The sequence below is a fragment of the Aphis gossypii genome, chromosome 2, assembly GCF_020184175.1.
Source record: "Aphis gossypii isolate Hap1 chromosome 2, ASM2018417v2, whole genome shotgun sequence".
Classification (NCBI taxonomy): domain Eukaryota; kingdom Metazoa; phylum Arthropoda; class Insecta; order Hemiptera; family Aphididae; genus Aphis; species Aphis gossypii.
The window spans coordinates 33,962,759-33,984,147 of NC_065531.1; the positions used below are offsets into that span (position 1 = coordinate 33,962,759).

Here is a 21,389-nt window from a genome sequence, read left to right on the forward strand (position 1 = left end):
CAGTAAATTAAGTCGATATACATGAAATCGACCTTTTGAAACACCATCATTTTTTATTATTATTATTATCATATTATAATATATGTTTAACTTCACCGTCTATGAACTACGAATATAAAATTGTATGGTAAAACGAACGTGAAATTCTCAAACGTAGCTTATTTATATATTAATACAACTTTAAGCGTAAACATCCACCTCTTACACTTGTCTTTGACTTTCGTCTATTTCACTATACATGAAATGGATTTATAATATTATATTGTACAAATTATGTTTGTTATAATATGTACTACGGGCATTGAAGAAACACAATTGCTAAAATTCTCAAGATCACTAATTTGATTGACGGTGATGATAATAATATTACTTTTGCCGATTTTAAGTGTTAACAGGACAAAATATAAAACATTAAATAGTCACTAGAGTCGTAATTGTGCTAATCTACAAATCTCCAAAACCATAAGCAAAGCAAAAAAAAACGGACCTAGAGAGTGTGTCATAGTAAGCTATGTACACTCGGACAGAAATTCACTTTCTGACATTAACTCGATGTTTTACGACTGTTCTCGGAGTTTTTTTTATGTCTATACACTTATCTAGAGGAAAAAGAAACTGTTGATAAAAACGACACAAATTCGGAGTACCGTGTAAACTAGATTTCCAATAGTTTTACCAGGCCACTAAAATAACAAAAATGTTTCAAGCACTCCTATTTCATCATAATAAAAAGTATCTGTATAAAATTAATATTGTTCGCATCTCTTAAAATGTTGAAAGCTATACAGATGAAGAGTGACCCGATGACGTTAGATTTTCGATTTAATCACATGACTAAAATTTAATTTCACGTACCACCATATTTTATTTCATTATAAAATATCGTCATATTTACTAAGTACCTATCTGTCTTTTGGCGAAATATGTAGCAGGTTAAAGCCATTGGAGTGTTTGAGATTTCCGTATCGTTATCGACCAGTCATCCGACGAACTTCGTTGTAAAATCACGATTCACGTTATATTTTACATATTAATGTAGTACATACCTACATAGCAAAGACGATGGAATCCCGGTAGAGGTCTTTTTTTACAAAAAAACAGAAGAACGGCGTTGCATTAGGAATTTGCCCCAAAACGTACACCAACGTAATGCTCGTTTAGGATCCACGTTGTTTGCAAAAATATTCATTTATTATAATCTCCGTTTAATGCGACACAGTGTAAACGCTAAGTTTGTTCTTTGTTATTATAATCTATGTTTTAAATTTGCAAGCGTTAGTTGTTTTTTTTTCATCCTGGAAATATAATAATTAACAAAACAATTTTACGCCTTTTTAGGGTACGTGCAAAATACGATTATTTTTATTTCTTACGATTACATGTAACATAATTTTACTTTTTGATGATGTAATGTTTTTGTCGTTATTATATTATAATTACTTGTTTAATAAAATCGGGAATAAATTAAAACGCATTCACTGAGAATCTTCTTACAGAAAATTGGATAAGAACTACATTTAAATTTTGATAAATACGTAAATTTGCGTAATTTTTAAAATAGATTACTATATTTTCTATTCTTTTGCAAATATTAGTTAATACTGAATATTAATGAAATATTAAAATAAACAATTAAAAAAAAATTCAAACTTAATTCATAGTTCAATAATATTTGGGTTGTTAGGTACATTTATTTTTCTTATATAACTAATTAAAATTAGTTTTTTCATTCAAATGCATTATTAGATATATGTTTTTTTTTTTTTTTATTAGAGAGATGAACTTTAAAAATGTTTACTTTTTATCAAAGACGAAAGATAAATTTAATTACAACTCTATAATACTTTGTTCTGAAATGTTTCCTTCTTTAACTTCCCAACACTCAATCTTACTACTTCTGAACTTAAGACGTTTGATTTTTATTAACGAGTCCTCGGAAATGTGATGTATTTATTATTGAACGAGTTACAATATAGAATGTATTTATCTGTTTGTATCTACTTATATATTACTCATCAATTTATAATCAAATACGGCACAAAAGCCAATAAAATTTTGAGATTCAAAACGAACTTATTCATTAAAATTGTATATCACATTCATTATTTATTTTATCTCTTCAATAAGATAATAAACATGTTAGTGTGAAAACTAAAGGAGTACATTTTATTAATTTTAGTAAAAACATAATAGATTTAGAAATTAAATTCGTCGTAATTAAATAAATATTATTTTATGTTTATTTTAGTAAATCTATATAATAATATAATTTTTTATACGTTAACTATATAAAAATATAATTATATTATGTAGTTCCAAACTTCTGATAATGATGGTATGAATAAAATAGTTAAAATCGTTTTAGAACAATGAGTTTTAAATATTTTAAATATTTTAAAATTTAGTGTCAAAACGATTATGTATTTTTTTTTAGACAATGGATTATGCAAAGTAGTATGGTAGATGAGATTAAAATATCGTCTCAATAAATCACATACAGCCAATAATCTTTGTAATTAAATAATAATTAGAATGAAAATTGACCAGCATAATTGATTGGAGAAACAGCGATTACCTTCCATTTAAATAATTGGTTTTCCAATCACGAACAGCTGATAAATCACTGACCACAAATAAGTACCTTTAAAAATAAATTTAATACAATCAAAAAATAAGATTCTCGTACGAAAAAAAACATGTTGATAATTATATAGTTATTATCTCATTTTTAACATTTTTTATTAAATCAATATCCATATTTCATATGATAATATGTAAAAACCTGGCATCGCAAGAACTATGGATGTGTTAAAAAGTTTGAAACATTAGTTTGTTTGTATAAGAGATACATATGCACATGTTATTTAGTTTTATAAAATTAAATATTATCAATTTTAGCTTTGAACAATTCAAACCATACTGTTTATTTATAGCCCAATGGGTTATTGTTTCACCACAATATATACTTAAGTAATAATAATTACATTTGTCTCAATAAATCAATCAATTTTATCTATCTCAAACGATTATAATATTATTCTGTTGAAATATTAATTACATTTTGTAAAGAATCTGGCTTAGATTTTTCTAAAAAAAAAAAATAATAATAACAATCATGATAATCATATAATCATTGATTAGTTAAATATGTGGTAGAATGTTCATACGTTAAAAAATATAAACTCGGAAAATTTTATTTCTTAAAAAAATGGATCTATGATAATATAAATTAGGTAATTTATGTGTCAAATTAAAGTTTATTATTTATTGGTTTATTATTGGCTGTCTTAATACTTTAGTATTAAACAGTATTAAATATAATATGTTATTATATTATATTGTTGTTTTACCATCATTTTTCGTTAAGTAATTTAGAATACCCATATTGATTTTATTTTAACTCAGAGTATGAAAAACAAACAAAACTTATCAAAAATCTGGGATGGCTGTGAATGATTAAACAATTTTAAGACGATGGAATGGGTGAATATTTTTCACCTTGTGTACCGCAATTCCACTAAAACGAATAACCATGTGATACCTACTATGCGTGTTTATCATCAAAATAAACAATAACAAACATGTTTTAGTGTATTATTTTTATCTCACAGGTTATTATTTCTACAGTCTTCGATGTATTACAGATCATCGGTATATTTAACATTTTATAACGACATCTCGTATGTATACACACAAGAGGGCGTTATCTTTTACAACGTGATAGCTGATAGGTTATATTATGTACCTATATATAGTAAATAATTTCTAGTGAAGCCGAGTTTAAGCATTGTCTGTGGTTTTTTTGTCATCTCGCCAGAAAAGTACAGACATTTATATTACTCGTACCCTCGTCACATGTTCTAAACACACACACACACACACCACACTCTCAAACAAATATACGTTATAGGTATAAGCGTATGGCTTTTTTGACGTGTTGGTTTTTTTTTTTTTAAATGTTATTATTGCGTATGTCGATTGCAAGTAAAATATCGGCTGGAAAAATAATAACTGTTGGAGCGATAAATAACATGCTAGCGGAACAGCAGTATTGCTGTACGAGTATCGGGGCCGATAGATGGACAAACACATGCAACTAACTCGGATAATCGAGGGGACTTGGACGGTTCATGCGTGTCAAGATCGGGGATGAAATTCCGGCAAATTTCGCGTAACACCGTTATGCACAACGCGTATGATAGATGCTACCCACCGACCGGGTATTTTATGAGTGGTTGTCCGGGATTGTAAATCGGAATCCGGGTGGTGTTTTTCATTTGCACTGCTATCTTTCCACCGGTATTTCATAAATTACAACGATCGGGTCTAGCACACTCATGTATACATACCACTAAACTCGAGACCCGAAGAAATGATATATTGCGACTAGTTTTTTGTCACACGTTTTATTGGATAAGTACCTCTGTGTGTCCTCTGAAAGGATTCGTCCGGGCGATTACTTTTGTGTGCAGCTACCCCTTTCTCCTATTCCAACTACCATTAGATGGCGTACAGGCAGTATTGACGGCCGTGACCGGCTGGTGGGTGGTAGAAAGGAACGTCTGCGCTCGCGGAAATCCCAGTCTCAGGTGTTTTTCCGAATGGCCGAAGTCCTCACGTATTAAAGACGACGCCACTCATGTCGTTTAAAATACGGTATATACATCACTTATATGGCACACCCTATTCGGTCCAAGGTCTAAATAATATACGATCGCCTGAATGCTCTCCATTTGCCACTGACACCGCTAAAAAAACACTTAATCGTTGATCATTTTAAATAAAATGTAATGCCTTTATGATCAATCTACCTTAGGATAAAAAATATTACGTTGTTATTATTATTTTTTATACATGCTTTTTAAAAATAAAAGACGAACGCGTGGTCTTGCGACGTATCGACCAGTCCATAGCAATAAAAATAAAATAAAACCCCAGGTAAAGTATTGTACACTTCCATAGTCAGTCGAAATACTTCAGAAAATAAGATTAAAACGATGAATAAAATAAAAATGTTTGCTCATAAGATTTAAATAGTGTTTTATAGTATTATCATGAAAAATAATTTCGTGTATTTTGGTCGATAGTTGTAAATGTGAAATATTAATATATGCAAACCGTTACGGTAATATCGTAATGTGAACGTACACACGGTATATATTATTATTGTTATTATTATGTTATTATGTCATACAGCAACATTAGTAAATAATACTATAATACGATACGATATACTTATGCATTGAAATTCAACGTAAAACAATTTTAAACTGACAGCTTTTATGAAGATTATTGAAATTTATAGTTACCTCATAATGTACATTAGATTTGTGTATTGCCATTAATGTCTTAACCGATATTAATTTAAATATCAGTCAAACAATATATTATTGTATAGTTATTGCTATGTACTCGTTAACTTTAAAGAGTGAATATAAATAATAACTATTCATGAAAGAAAGTAAATAATATTAACACTCGTTGTTCAATATAAGTCATATTTTTTTTTAGATAAATTAGGTTAACATTTTCTTCAAACTGAATTTATTGCACTACACCTATTTTTAATTATAAAATAATGTCAGGGTGCAGTTACTCAATAAGTATTATATTTTTTTTTTTTAGCTAAACGGGAAAATATTTTATGAGAATCATTATAATATATTTGACTCAAAATAATTGAATTCTCCATAATTTATCAAATTAATCTTCAAAAAATAATAATTCTAATATAAGCTCTATAGCCTATAATACGATACCACATTTCACGGAACACGCATGATGTGTATGTTAATAATTCATTATCAATATCGATTAAAAAGTGATAATACTATATCAATATGCTAATAAATTCATAAATTATAATAAGAGGTTGAATGTCCACGAGGTGTTAAAATATAATACATTATACTTCTATTAATATGCAAATGCGGATCAACTAGAAGCATAGTAACGATATCACTATAATATATTATTGCTACTAGAAGCCAATATTCCAAATGTAAAATTAACGAAAAAAAATAATGTAAAATACAATCATTTCATTAATCTATAATAACTGCGATGGTTGTATGAGATAAGGTATACGGTAGTATAATTAGTATTATACGATGATCCCAATCTTAATTTATAGTAAGCAAAAAAAAAAAATATATTATCTTTTAATTTTTCAATTTACTGTTTTGTAAACTGATTAATTCTTTTTTTTAAATGGAATAATTGCGTTTAATAATATAACGTAAAAAGGTTTACAAAATGAAAAATGTTGATATTTTTATGTCGATTACACTGGTAGCTATTCTAGTCTCATATTGAACTCAGGATGGAATACAAATTAAAATTTCATTTTGCTAGGACACCTTAATTGGTATTAAAACTGTCGGTGTCACAACAACGCCCATGTACCCGACCCGTCACCTGATTCTCTACGGAAAAGATCCGCTGACGGGTCTAACCGTCTATAAGATTCAGATAAAATTAACGGATCGTTTTTAATGAATTTTACACTGAATTTTAAATGATGTCAAAACTACGACCACTTAATACTTAAGAACAGATGTGTTGTACCGTGAAACGCTTTTGTAAGACATTAATTTGTTGAACCGTTGGTGTGATTACAGATATCGTGACAGTCATTTTAACGGGTCATCACAAAGAATTTTAATAAAACAATCACAAACATAACTTATTAAAACCTCGATAAAAAAAAAAAATAATAATAAAATTTGTTGGTCCAATGATATAGAAAGGATGAATGAAAAATAATAAAAGTATTGCAATAAATAAAAGGCTATCACGGTTATTATCAAATTATTTTACCTAATTTGATATTTGAGTATAAGTTATACCAATCACAAATAAATTGTGCTTATTTATTTTATAATATTCTTCATATTTTTTACTTTTACATATAAAATTTAAATATTTATAATTTATAATAAAGATTTTTAATAGTAAATATATAAAGGAAAAAAAAACAAAATAAGTTAATATCAAATGTAATCAAAAGAAATTAAAGGAACTCCGGAAAAAAATTTCAAAGAAAAACGTACACTTCTAACGAAAACACATATACAAATCATTTTACTTTATATTAGTTTATAAGTGTATACTTTCATAATTAAAAATATCAACTGTGGATAATATGTTAAATTTAAATTTAATAATAAGCCATTGAAAACGAAAATCTATTTAGGGTGGAAAATTGTATCAACTCTAAACAGTTTTTTATAATTAATTTGTATAAGTATGATTTGTATTTAATATATTTTTTATTTTTATAATATGGTTATGTGTACCAAGGTTTATAAACAATATCGAAAATTAAATGTAATAATTAATTATTATTGATAGCATTATAATATCATAATATACTATTTTTATTCATTTATAAACCAGTATTACGTACTAACAATTTAAAAAAATGAACATTTTATTATTAAAATATTTTGTATAAATCTTAGTCATCATATGTTTCTTATATCAATATTTTTTTTCTAAAAAATAGTAATCTAAAAGTATTTGCAAGTAAATAAATGTTTTTATGAACTAGAATTAAATTAATTAAATTGTGTCCCGTTTAACGTACAAATTATTCGAATATTACAGTTTAGTGAAATTATAATGTTTATAGTTTCTTAAAATGTACTTATATTATTATAAATTATGATTTTGTGAAAAAAATACAATTTTACTCCAAATTCTATAGTAATAATTATTTATACATTATTTTAGAGCTATGAAGTTAAATATTTAGACTGTAACAAATCGTAAGAGAGTAACGTATAAACTATGTTATTCATAATAAAACAGTTGTGGTCAAAAATGAGGCGTTAGTAATTTCAGATGCTTTAAGTAGTGGAACGGAATAACATCGATTTTATATCGAAATGTTTTTCTTTTGTAAAACACTTTTGGTGTAGTACAGAACAACAAAAATATAAAGGCATCACAGCTATATATTATAAATTGCCCTTTAAAACGGAAATTTATTGAACATCCTGATGGCGAATGGTGAATTAATGTTATTCAAGATTTATTTTTGACAAAATAACATTATGTTTGATGAAACATTTTCCGTTTAGGCATTTAGGATCATTATTTCACTATAATCTATTGTTTCGAGATCTGAAGAGAGTACATACCATATTATAGGGATGAATGCATGACATAGCAATGGCCAACAGTGAATTATTTTATTTTTGGTCTTTTAAATACCTACTCAATATAATATTTAAATAAAAATTAACAAACTAACGTTAATATTTTTTATTTCAGGTTAATATCAAAAACATTTCAAATCAATTTCAACGATTCATTTAGTAAGTAATTGTGCGCTTCAATAGAATTATATTTAAATTTAAATAATTTAATTTTACTATCATAATTAAGCAAGTGTTATAATCCACATTTCAACAGTCAACAGTCAAATATGTATTGTTTTTTCTTTAGTTTAGTATTGTAATCAAACGATTAACACTGACTATTAATGTTTAAATCAGAACACTATGAAGTGTAAAATATATGAAATTTTACAAAGCCCAAAAAAATTCCTATCATTATTATCATAATACAAAAAATCATTATAGTTTAAAATTCCATTACAACTGTATACCGAACGAAAAGATTAAATAGTGATGTAATTTTCAACTAGGTCATAATATGATGATTCTTATCATACTAATATTATTATAATAACTTCCGACTTAATATTTTTAGATTATTGATTCATTATTTATTTTAAAATATAAAAATAATACTTACAAATTAGATTAAAAACCATTATGATTTCTGATATTACGATTATAACCGCATCAGGTGTCCTATGTTTTTGTTTTTTGTGGGTTAACGACAGTAAGGATTTTAACCTTCAAATGTAATATCTTATGCATGGTTTATTAATAATAAGAATTTAAAAACTTAAAAGAATATACTACGAAAAATATATTTTGTTATACCATATTATGCTTTAGTATTGTGCAAAAAATGTTTAAATGTGTAGCACATTTGGTTCTTATTTATAATTGAAAAAAAAAATACTAGAAATTCTTAATTTTTATAATATTATATAAATATTTTAATAACATATTATTGAAATTAATAATTAATAATTTTTTTAGTTATTAATTATATTATTCGAAAATAATTTGAATCAAATAAATTTGTATAAGAACTTTATACTATGTATAAAAATAATTAAAATATTTGCGTGGTAAGTTATAATGCTAAAATATTTGCTTTAAATATTTCAGTTAAACTAATATTATATAATTATTATGTATACAAAAACAAAATATTTCTGCAGAATTAATAAAATAAAATCTAGATATTGATTTCATAACATTTTTTATATTTATGTAATTAAATAAATAAACTTATATTATTATTACTCAATTAAAGCATATAAATAATTGTTTTTGAGTATAAAAAATTGAATTATTAAAATTAGCAAGTGTTATTTTTATTGAACAAGTATAAACTTGGATAACTAACAATCTGTGTTTAAATAAAACACTCAAATTACGTACTATGTTGCATTCATGTTTTAATCATTGTTAATATTCTAACATATTTATTTTTTGTCTCAATGAGCCTAGTATTTTAACTCATACTTTGATAATAATAACAGTTTTATTTTCAATAAAAATAATAGTAAATTTATAGTGTTAAACTATAATTTCAATAACGATTATAAAAAATGAAAAAAAAAACAATAACAGTATACAGTTATACAATTTTTCAATCAACTATTTATTATTGAAACCGTTGACAATCAAATCCATTGAATAATTTATTTATATTTATAATTCAACAGACAACCTGTAGTTGTTTTGTTTATAAATACTGTTGTATATTTGTAATTGTCTTTATGAAATTATTTTATTATTATTTATATGAGTTATTCAAAACTATAACTCTTATATTAAATTAAATTAATCTTAAAATAGAAAAAATGCGAGTATAATTAAAATTACCAACTTACGAATAAAATTTAAGATAATGTTTTTGTTTATCATAGACACATTTTAAATCATTAAATTTTTAATTCTACAATTCCAAGATTTATACATAATTGTTATCTTTGTTAGAAATTACATCGCATGTGCTTATCATGTCTTATTATAACATGCTTTAAAATATTAAAATTTTAAAATTTTAATACAAAATATGTTTATTTTATAAAAATATATTATAAAAAATCCTCAGAAATAAAATTTTTTTAGCACTAATGTCTATTAGCATTTTCCTTTTTAATATGAATGGTTTTATGCATTTTTTTTTTTTTTTTTTTTTTAATAAGTGATAAAATAAATTATACATAACAATATTAAAGTCTATTTTAGTTGGACGGCGTGAAGTATAGGCAATTTCGGTACATCAACGTGTAGGTGTTATTTTAAACTATTGTTTGTTCACTATTTAATCAATAATTTTATATTATTTTTCTTCGTGGCGACAACATGTAATATACTTAGGTAAATATACATTATTTCCGTTTAAAAGAAAATTATTGTGTAGTCTCAGGTTTAAAATAACACTAAAGCTGAAAAAAGCATTTTAATTAATCCACCAGTTAGGTATTCATAATACAATTTTTATTTGACTACAATATTACTCGTTTGATAAAATATTGAAATGCCTTTCAAACGTTTAATTGTAAAAAAAAAAAAATAAATAATGTATTTAAATTATATTATTATTATTATTATTTTTTTTTTTTTTATATGCTATTGTGTTTCTGGGCCGATTGAAATATTTTATCACACCTGAATCGACATTCCAGATCACTGCATATAAATACATTGATCATAATATTTAATATGCTATTTGTAATTAAATTTAACGCATAATAAATGTGTCTCAAAGAATATTAAATTTAAGCATGATATTAGAAATAAATTCAATTTTTAATGAAAAAACAAGTTATTTTGTTCTACTTTACTCCAAATAATTTAGCGTCTGAAATATATATATATTATTTCAATACTTGGCATAACGACATTTGTTTTATTTATTTCATCAAACATATTTGCATGTCATCTTCAAACAATCACATTTTAGTAAATACGAGTGTTGTTGACGCTAACTATTTAAATATTTACACTGCAGAAAACAACACCAATATTAAAAAGCCAGTATTTAAGTACCCTAGAAAATGTTTTAATATATTACCTCATAATCAGTTACAAATTATTTTCACTTGACACCTTTACAGTAATTTTACCCATTAAGCTTAGAAACTAAAAATATTAGCCGCGACGTCTGAAACTATGTGGTTCCTTGTCTTTTAATACTTGGATGGACAAACAATTTTTGAAACAAGTCGGGAAACAGCTGTTGGGTGTGGTCATTTAAGGATGGATGTGTTAGAGTAAATTTAAATATAGACTTCTTTTTGATAAATAATAATAATAATATGGATAGATATTTGAACAACAATTCCTACTCGTCCTTATAATTCTCGTAGTTTTTCAATTTTTTTTTTATGTGGTATCTTAGTCAAATATCATATATAAAAGTGAGTACATACGATGGTTCTATCAGAAGATATTAATACCAGTAAACACAATTTATAATCTATACTTACATATTATATTCGTTGTTTATAAAATGATTAATACATTTTCAACTTAATATAATTGTAAGCTAATAACGTATTGTTAACTAAACATAACTAAAGAATTTATTATACAATAATACATATCATTATTTAATTATAAATGTGTTATTTATAAATCAATAATCGCTAAATAATAATAATAAAAAATAATTACTACATTCATAATATGCGCCTTAATATCATAACATTTTTATAATTTAAATTTATTTTCAAAATAACAATAAAAAATATTTTTCTGTGCAAAACTAAATTCAATTTTTCAGTGTCAAATAATAAAAATATCTTGATTTTTTTTATAGTTTGTGGCATATTATAATGCTGTCACGTAATTTAATACCATACACATTTGAAAAATCGAAACTATAAGACATAATAATCTCCCTAGAGAATTGAATAGGCTCAAACTACGTCGGTTACATTTTATTAACGATCAATAAATTAATAATAAAAATTTCAACATATCATAATTTCTCAATATATTTTTAAAATTTGTCTTATAAATAATACATTATAACATAAAAATTTTGTTTGAAAAAATTGTTTAATAATTGTAACAGTGATTAAATTCTGAACTGTTTCATTTTATATTATTGCAAACATAAGTTTCCATATGAATCATTCTTAAAAATTTAAATATATTATCATAATATTAATTAATATACTTATTTTTTATAGATCTTGAATAATTTAATCGTTAAAAAACCGGCGTTTATCATTTATAAATAAATATTTTCGTAAAATATTTATGATATTACTATTTAGAATAATAAAATGTGAAATCGATATAACAAATCTAAATTATAGTACCTAACGTATTTATAATACAATAAATTATTGGTCGTTTGCTTTGCATAATATTAAGGTTTTATTTAATAAAACAACTATTTTCCAATATCCATAATATAATTAGTACCCTTTTGTAAGACATTGGTAAAATCTAGAATTTTATTTACTAATAAAAGTTGATGGGGAAAGTTGTGACTACAAAATGTTAATGTTTATTTTATATTTTTAGAAAGTTTAATTTATAGATGATGTATTTTATTGGTAGGATTTTTTTTTTTGTCAAATAACTTTTGTAATTATTTTACAAGAGAAACGAAGATTTCATTGTTTCGAATGAAGAGCACTTTTCCATTAATATATAAATCAAGTGTTCTCTATTTTTTTCCATCATGTCGACCAAGGAGAGTGGCCCGTCCTTTTCTAACCCTTAGGACTAACTTTTGGGTTAGCCTACAATTATGTTTCAAATCCACATCAACTCTTTTAATTATATTTAAGCACTTAGAAAAGTCATAAAATTATATTTATGACGATTATTAATAACAAAGAATTAACCTTTATTGTTTACACTCTGCTTAGTTGTGTTATGTACATTTATGTAGTACATTTTTCAATAATTTATATATTATGAAATAAAAGACCACGTTAAGTCAGTGAGGAACAAAAGAAAATTTAAATGTAAAGTATATGTTTACATTGCATTTGAGTATGGTAGAAAGACGTTTAATAAATATAAATATATATATAAGATGTAAGACAGTTTTACCCAAGTGCATTATTGTTGAAGTACCTAGTTAAACGCAGGAAAATTTTTACCTCTTTTAACATAATATATTCATTTTATATTTTTTATAATAATATAAATCGTAATACGAAAAAGTACCTTAAAATTAAATTAATATTCACCATATTGAGTGTGGTTTTTAGCATGCACCAAGTAATATTTCTAATATTTTTCATGATTATCATTATCTGTGATTAAAATAAAAAACAAAAAATATTATGATTCCAGATACATTGCATATTTCATCAAAGAGAAATTACCTACGATACTTGTACTATACATGTTCCAATATAGAATTGAAAAAGGCAATTTTTCGTAAAATTTAAATTATTATTACTGTGAATAGCACGAATTTTTAGTCAATAATATACGTGTTGTTAATATTGTAACCTAGTTGTATGTTTCATATTAGTATGAATTGCACGAATACTTTAAAAACCATTGGATATAGCATTGGTTGGTTTCGTATTCTCTAGAGAATTTAAACCGCGCGAGTTGTACAATACGTGATGTCGTTAGTGTATTGTATACTATATTGTATACTAGAAGTGAAGTTTTATTAAACGCGGATTCCTAATCCCTCTCGAAGATCACGATGAATTCTCGATAAATACTGTTTTACGACTATCGTTTGGGAACATATATAGTATAACGAATAGAATCCAACACGATACGATTAGGATCGGACGAATTCAAATGCATTTAAATTGAAATAGAAATTAAATTTCACAATATGAATAATAACAGATATTAGTTTAAAAAAAAAAAAATATATATATATATATATGGTTTTATAATAGTTATAAGTAGTACAAACAAGTACGTATGTGTGTGGAAATAATGGACAAAAAAACTACTTATTAACAAACAAATAATTGATCATATTTAAACGTAATATACTTATACAAATTAAAACATAATTCAACTCATTCCAACCATCCAACTGCACTACAATATTTTGCTTTTTTTCTATTAAGTTTAAGCAAACCCAATAATAAATTACCCAAATAAGATAATTATTGTAATATAATTTATAGTAAATAAATAATGAGAACGTTGTTCTCCAATATAGAAAGTTTTAACTATTTAGAGTCATTGTATATGGAACCTAATGTATTTTGGTCCTATGATTTAGTAAACTTATTATAGAAGAAGTAATATAAACGTTTTTCCCTCAAATGGTGGTTTAAAAATAGAGAAAGAAAAATTACAATAATGAAAGTTAAATTTTTATTAAATGATAAATTACTGTAAACGAATATCGGAACATGACCCTTAGTGGAGACACTATGTCATATAATTTTGAAGAATATTTAATAATTTATCTATATTACTATTATTAATTTATTTGACTATTAGTAATACTGTAGGTAAAAAAAAAACTATTTTTTTCCTAATAATATCACTTATAGTACATAGTATATTAATGATACATATTATATCATACAAATATTTGCATTAAATTAAATTTATTAACAATATAGTTTGTAGGTATTAAGTATACTATAATGTAATTATTGTTATCAACTTGTAAATAACTATTACGCAATGCATATATTATGAAAACGGTTTCGTGATATAACTGTTTGAATACCTTAATATAAATCTGAACATTTTGAAAATTATATTTTGTGTATAAGATAATAATTATTATTTAACTGATTTATTTCTCTAAATGAACATAACATACAAATAATAAAAATAAAAACAAAATATTATTGCATAGCTAGAGTATTCATTGCCTTGCTTCAAATTTAAAATTAATGAAAAAAAAAATCCTATTAATTTTCAGTCATTTTGCTCATTATAGAATCTCCTTTTTCGGAATCGCGGGGCGCGAGATGAACGTTCACGCATTACGCTTTCATTAACAGGCTGCGCGCGTACGTCATGCGCACGTAATATCGAAATCAAATAAATATCGATTAGGAAAGTATTGGTAGAGGTACACGGAAAATCAGTAATGAACGTCGTTTCGTTTGATTACTGCAGCTCGAGTTCTCCACAGCACCACACTCCATCCTCTATGACATCATAATGATAATAATAATAATAATAATAATAATAATGATAATAATAATAACGTGCATAATAATATACTTTCACAGTCTTCCAGTTCGGTACACGCGACGGACTACTGTAAAATAAATACAAACCTATAAGATAAGAAAATAATCGTATAAATTACGGTTACGTGATTAAAAACCCAAAAAGTTGTTTTCTTAAAAATTGGCAAGGCGATTTTCATTTAAAATAGTTTTTTTGTCTGTTTTATTATTTTTCTTATTATACAGGTTAGATACAAGTTTTTCGGAAATTACAAAAAAAAAAAATGATGGGTGCCACAACAAACGAACACGATATTATTCTAGTTACTAGTCATATTATAATAATTTATACGTTTATTTACGGTAATAAACCAAGGAATATTGAAATTAACCAGTCAGTGATAATATCGAGGAGTATTTTCAAACGTTATGGTGTTATCATCAACTGACTATTATTCGTGTTTAAATAGTGTTGATTCTCACACGGCATCAATTTAATTTAGTTTACGATTATGTAATAATAATAATTGTTATTATTTCTAATTCCGTTTAGCATACGGAAGAGATAAAACAAGATAATAAATATAATCGCGAATCGTATAATATATTATTTATGATTAATAATTGTGTTAGCATTTTTTGTGTGAAACAATTAATCAATTCTATAGAAAAAAAATATTATTTTAACTTTTATTTTTTATTTATTTGTTAAACCAAACGCGTTATAATGCAAGACATATCCGTTGTGTATATTTGTATGCAAATTTCATCGTCTACTGTGATATATGACAGCGTTGACTACTTGTAAGGTGTACGCCATCCCTACTTCATCACGATACATGGAGAGTATGTTTCAGTGATATCCCAAGTTCACAAAATGTGTTTCGAACAATCCGAAAGTAATCGTACAGAAAAACACACGAAATAATTTGTTTTTCATATATCGTCTGCACAGTGACAAAACTATTTTTTTTTCCAATTTCACCGTTTTTATATACTGGCTATCTACTGATATATTATAACAACTATGGTAAAATAAGAACCAAGACATTTTTATGTAGTATTATGACGATTTAATACTATCAAATTAATGTTTATTAATTTAATTTATTAACGAACTGACCGAATTTCATATTATTTTTATTTTGTTTGTTATAACTTATTTGCAATATACAATTTTCCACTTTCCAACAAAAAACACAAGAAACAGTTTGAAAAAAGCCTGTTAAAAAGAAATTATTAACCACCAAAATTCTTTACCCGACATTTATTTCACGCACGAATTTCTCGGTCAAGAGTGATCTGTTTTATATAAAATACACTGCACACATATACGTCGTAGTCTCGTTTATCCGAACCAAGATATATTATCAACCCTTACTTTATCACACACCTCACACCGAACCCTGCTCCATCTTAACCATCACCCCGCCGACACTTGTTCAGAGTTTTTTTTCTCATTTCTTTTTAAAGGCGAAAACCATATCGAAATACAAAACACTGAAAATAATGGATAAAAAACTTTATGTCTGACATTGATGTATTATAATTTAAATACTTTATAGGAACGTATTATATAATATCTATATATATATATATATATATATATATATATATATAACAACACATAACATACAATATTATAATCATACGACTAAAAAGAATGACTATCGAAATTAGTATATTTACATTAAATCAACAATAATATACATTTAAAAAAATTAAATAATGTAGTTCTTATATGCATTAATTTTAATATTCTCGAACAAATAAGAACTATTATGATTATTTTGAATACACTTAAACTACTAGATGCAATAATAATTTGTGTATTGTTACTTGGGAAAAAATATAAAAACAATTAATTTGTATACACCATATAATATGTGTTCAATGTTCATATTAATTTGTATTTGATTTTAGTTTATATGAGAATTTAATGTATCAAATAATGCATAGTGAACGATCAATAGACAATATTTGAGGAAATTCAAAAGTCACTGGTCATTTTTATTGTCTAATAACAAATTAAGTACTTGAGACCATAAACCATTTAACAGATTTTTTTATTTATATCATTAGATTAAACATAAATTATAAATGATACTACGTGATAATAAAACTAAATTTTTTTTTATATCATATAACATTTTTGTATTCGTAGGTAGATTTTATATACGTATATATTTTAACTTACGAAAAAATGTCAAATAATACAAACTTTATAGTTGTAATATAAAAAGAACAGATATACGAATATATCGTAAATATATTGTAAGTAACCAATATTTACTATGATAAATTAATTTTAGATTAACAATTAAAAAATATAAGATATTTTACATTTTGTAGTTATAGTAATAGTACATAAGTTTTAGAAAAGAATGCTTTAGAACTGTTTTTTTTTATATGTTACAATATTATATTATGAATTACAAATTAATAAATTTACTTGAATATTAGTAAATATTTGTGAAATAGTATTTTTATGCATTTTAAACGGCTTATCATTACCTAAATTATTATACAACACAAAAAGGTATTTCGGCCACACCAACTAAATGGTTTTGATCGATTTATATTAAAATTACAACAATTTAGCTTTAATTGCGTTTCAACCGATTTCCATAATTTTTGAAAGATAAGATTATATTAAAATATTTTATTGTTTTAAAAGGACAAATAATCGAACTCTGAATTATTCTTTCTTTTAATTATTAATAATCATAATACATCGTTTATAATACGTTTTATATGAATACTGGCGTCGGACGGCTGCGAATGTCGGTCGATCAACGTTCTCCATTAATGTACAACAATAATGTCGCATTACTCGATGAAGCAAAATTTCCTAAATGGTCTAACGACGAATCCGGTATCATTAACTAGCAGCCGTTCGGTCGATCGGTCTCTAAACGGATTAAGAATACTCGATACTTGCCATAGGCTGTTGTCCTTAAACCGCATGGTATAAAATATTATTTATTCAATATGTAAACGGCAAAACGCTGGGTTAAGCTTTGAATACTAAATTAATTCACAGAGGGTATCTAAAAAGTAATAATCCAAACAACAATACAAAAATAACACCATAATTTTTAATTGTTACAGAACAAAAAATATTAAAATAAAGAATAATGATTATTGTTTACTTCACACATTTTCAAAATTAACATTTTGTTTGCATACATTTATCGAATACTGGGTTCAAAATATCTTCTTTGTGTTTAGATAAATAATGCTTTGTATTTTGATTGAAAGTTATGTCGAATATGTTGAATATGTTGAATATTTTAAGTCCTTTTAGATTTAATTTCCCTAAGTGTAATATAATATTTTTTTGTTATAAAAAAATGACTATTGTGTAATTTGATAAGCATTTATATTAGATATACGAATTATTTATTTATTTAAATTGTATTTTAATAAATTTAAAAAATGAATCCATAATAATGTTATTTTTGTTTTAACATTTACTTTAAATAGAAAAATAAAAATAAAATAATAGTTTTTTTGATAGTGTCTGTAGCTTCTACTTTTTTTTTTGTTTGAAGCTTCAAACCATATAACATATTGCGTCTTCAGAATTATTATCCATAATTATAAATTGTTTATTTTTAGGAAAATTTACCATATTGGTAATAATACTAATAATAATTTTGTTCCACAGTTTAAAATAGTATTAGAAATATTAAAAAGCAAACTCTCGCGAGCTTCATATCTGAAACTTATAATAATTTTAGTTGGTTTCATATCCTGTAATTATATTTCCTTTATCGTATTATTGTAGTTCCATCTAATTAACGAATTTGATCTACCACATTATTTTCGAAAATTATATCCTAATAACTGTATTAAAATATTATAATATACTTTTAGAATTCAATGACATTATTATGTAAGACAATATTTCGTTATTATAATAATATGGATGGTGATGCATAAATATACAGTCCCCAGTGACCTACGTGAATGTTTGTACTAATTTTATGTTCAATTAATATTTTATCTTCAGAGGCAGAAATATAGATTAGAAATACAAAAACAATGTATACCACAAAAAGTTCAATTAATTCCTCTCCGGTCACCCGAAGTTTTCGATTTTATTCGGACATTCACCAATACATTTCATCAACCAACCTATTCGTAAAATAACATAAAAACGATATATATATATACTCGTATATAGTATTATGACATTATATATTGTATTATTATTTATTGTACACAAAAATATAAGTATTTATTGAAATAATTTAAAGTTAATATTCTTAAAGTTATATTTAGATTCTAAGAGGCATAGCGAATAAATACGTTTTACTATGAGTAATTATTATTTATTTATTTTTTATCAACAGCTTTTGAAGCATTAAATATGATTTAATATTTTAATTTGTTAGTGATTTATAGTACAAAATGAAATGGATAAAGTCGATATACTTTATCAAATAATTTATTTATTTATTTATTTATTTATTTATTTATTTGTACTTGTTTTCAAATAATTTAAGAGCATTGACAAAATAAAGGATATGTAAATGAATATTGTTATGAAAAAGCACTGAATGCTGTAATTAAAAATGTACGACTGTCAAGTGTTGAAAAAATGTTAACCATATAATATAAACATGAGTATTTAATAGATAAAAAATAATAGTCAATATATTTAAAATGTTCTACTTTTCTAATCTATTTTTTCAACTATTCGTCATACTAATAAATAAATGCTTTAACTTTTATTAAAAAGTTAATCATAATATGTTTTTAGTATCACACATTTAGAATATCAAAATTATACATATAGTTACAATATTTTATAAATTATTCAAGTTCGAATAGTACAACATTTGTTAAAACCACAACAATATGGAAAATATTTTATAGTTACTAATTCATAAAATATTAATTTTTTATATATAAAACTTTAAAAATTAAAACAATATTCCTTATAAATTTTACTATAGAAATATAAAGTATCAACAATGAATTATTATAATTCTTTATATTTATATTTGTTTTTTAGCTCTTTTTTCAACAAAATTGGATATCTAAATAAAATAAATAATTTTAGTTATTTTGTTTAATTTAAAAAATATTTATTTATAGTACATTATACTTTTTATCTCTATGTTTATTATAATTTTCTATTTAAAATTGTATTTAAATTAATTTTTATGAATGACATAAACATTTTCTTATAGTTCAGAAGTACGTCAGTATTGACTTCGACATATAAAAAATGTATGAAACTACGAGTATATTATAGTTATTTAGTACTATTATATTTAAGATACGCTTTATTGTTGGAAAAAAAATTATATAAACGTTATTATGTATTATTATTACGAAAAATAAATTACAAAAAATAATATAGAAACATAAAAAAATATTCCTGTTTTAAATTCATATTACACCAAATAGTTAACTTACTATACCAAAAATATTTCTTAACCTTGCAGAAATTTCTAATTATAGTAATTATATGTTAACACTATTTGGAATGTGTTTTTTTTAGTTGAAAGTTTATTTTGATACATAGATTAATAAAATCAGTTATTATTTTATGTAATGTATAATGTTTATTTTCTTCACTACTCGAATAAATTATAATTCATAATAAACAGTATTGGTATATGTTATTTCTTATCACTTCGTGTAAATTTTAAAACATTTCAAATGCAATAATTCCCACATTTTCTTGCATTCAAGCTCATTCGTACTACGTCCATGTTATTATTAAATCCATTGATATATAAAAGTATTATATTAAGCTATCATATTTTATAAAATAATTAGTATTTTATAAGTATTTTAGATAAATTTGTCTCATTAAAAATACAAATAAAAATATTTTTTTATTTACTTTTATTTATTTATTAGGTATTATAAGAATATGTATACATCCTCTACTAAAGCCATTTGTATACAAATATCTACAAAAATTAAGTAAAATAGACGACGATACTTATTAGACTCACGGTTAATTGACTCATTCGCCTATTAGACTCAAACTAGCTGATCCCGATTTGCACGTATACTAACAAAAAAATTCGTCCATTATACTCACTACACTGATTAATGATGGGGTCATTTAAAAATTAGATAAATAAAAAAAAAATGTGCACATGTATAGAAAAAATAGTACGTTAAT

The 21,389-nt window shown here is 24.3% G+C and overlaps 1 protein-coding gene and 1 long non-coding RNA gene across 8 annotated transcripts in view; one reads left to right on the top strand and one right to left on the bottom strand.

Annotated features, from left to right (window-relative positions):
* Positions 1-21,389, top strand: part of LOC114127635 (junctional adhesion molecule A-like) — a 284,156-nt gene that overhangs the window by 50,809 nt on the left and 211,958 nt on the right. For 4 of the 7 annotated variants that reach the window (XM_050201995.1, XM_027991934.2, XM_027991950.2 and 1 more), the window contains exon 2: positions 8,278-8,321. The exons of the other annotated variants lie outside the window; for them this stretch is intronic. The gene's annotated coding sequence lies outside the window, so the exon portion shown is untranslated. The remainder of the gene's footprint in view (positions 1-8,277; positions 8,322-21,389) is intronic. 7 annotated transcript variants of the gene reach the window in all.
* On the bottom strand, positions 15,119-15,475 carry LOC126550437 (uncharacterized). The gene is made up of 3 exons (XR_007604522.1): positions 15,385-15,475; positions 15,291-15,327; positions 15,119-15,214 (listed from the first exon to the last, which is right to left on the bottom strand). It is a non-coding gene; the product is annotated as an uncharacterized LOC126550437 (long non-coding RNA).